The following is a 1119-nucleotide window of genomic DNA, read 5'->3' as shown; positions in this document are numbered from 1 at the left end:
ACAGAAGCAGACATAGAAAAAGAAGCATAGATACAAAAGGCCACTGTCAGTCATAATTTATTTAAGGATCTGACCCAAAATGCAGTAAACCACTCAGAGAGCAAAGTTTGAACAGGGTTATTGATAAAACCAGCGGGGGTTGGATTCAGGAAACTCTGTGTACTCAGAGGGCTGGTGAACTGGAACTGAAAGGGAGGAGGGAAGTACACAGAGGTGAGTTCAGGAACCGTGGGAATCTTGAAAGCAGTGGGGAAAATGCTAATGAGGATCTCACGTTAGGGGGGGGGGGTTATTCTCTCACTAGCATCCAGTCTGTGTGGGCTAATCAGAGAAGAGGGAACATGTTGAAGAGTGGACAGGTAGACATTCTTTGGACCGGGAGGAGCACTGGAGCGGACTGTCACTTGGATTTCCATGAGGGACTTGAACAGCACATGTGGAGGTTTCTCAGTGTGAACTTGGTAAACAATCCTTCCAGGGGAAGAAGGCCAAACATCCAGTACGCAGGAGGACTTCCTGCCAAAGGCAAAGACAAAAAAAAACAAGGTTAGACTCAGTGAAACAAAGACTCAGGTTAGACTCTGCTCATCTAAGCATGGCTAGAGTACCCAAAACTGTGTTTGCCAGTTTTGGGTACTCTAGCGTCGAGGTAGTGACAGTCCACTGCTTAAGTGCTCCTCCAGATAATGATCCAAAGAACCGCAGGTGTGCAGAGAGGACCAACAATGACAGGGTGCCACCTGGTGGTGGAGGAAGAGACAGACACAAAACACACCACACAAACTGGATTCCTGAAACTGTCAACCAGCTTCACAGGCGGCCCCGTCCAGGAAACACACAGCCAGGCAGACGAGCTCCAAGCCAGCTCCCATGTCAGAGGATGAAGAGAGCACATCCAGTTAGTCACAGGAGAAAAGAGATAGAATGAAGCTGAATGATGAAATAGGTATAGGGTCCTATAGAGATAGCTCAGGATAACCTGAGCCACTCTTAACTAGAAGCTTTATCAAAAAGGAAAGTTTTAAGCCTAGCCTTAAAAGTAGACAGGGTGTCTGCCTCACAGACTAAAACTGGAAGTTGGTTCCACAGGAGAGGAGCCTGAGAACTAAAAGATCTGCC

The 1119-nt window shown here is 47.3% G+C and overlaps 1 protein-coding gene across 1 annotated transcript in view; it reads left to right on the top strand.

Moving 5' to 3' along the window:
* LOC107103311 (sarcoplasmic/endoplasmic reticulum calcium ATPase 2-like) overlaps window positions 1–1119 on the top strand; it is a gene marked incomplete at its 5' end in the record, with an annotated part of 22267 nt that overhangs the window by 18220 nt on the left and 2928 nt on the right. The gene's annotated exons all lie outside the window — the stretch shown is intronic.

The sequence above is a fragment of the Cyprinodon variegatus genome, unplaced genomic scaffold (genome assembly GCF_000732505.1).
Source record: "Cyprinodon variegatus isolate N-32 unplaced genomic scaffold, C_variegatus-1.0 Scaffold1418, whole genome shotgun sequence".
Lineage (NCBI taxonomy): Eukaryota > Metazoa > Chordata > Actinopteri > Cyprinodontiformes > Cyprinodontidae > Cyprinodon > Cyprinodon variegatus.
The sequence above is the reverse complement of the archived record's forward strand: the minus strand, read 5'-3'. Positions and strand labels throughout refer to the sequence as shown.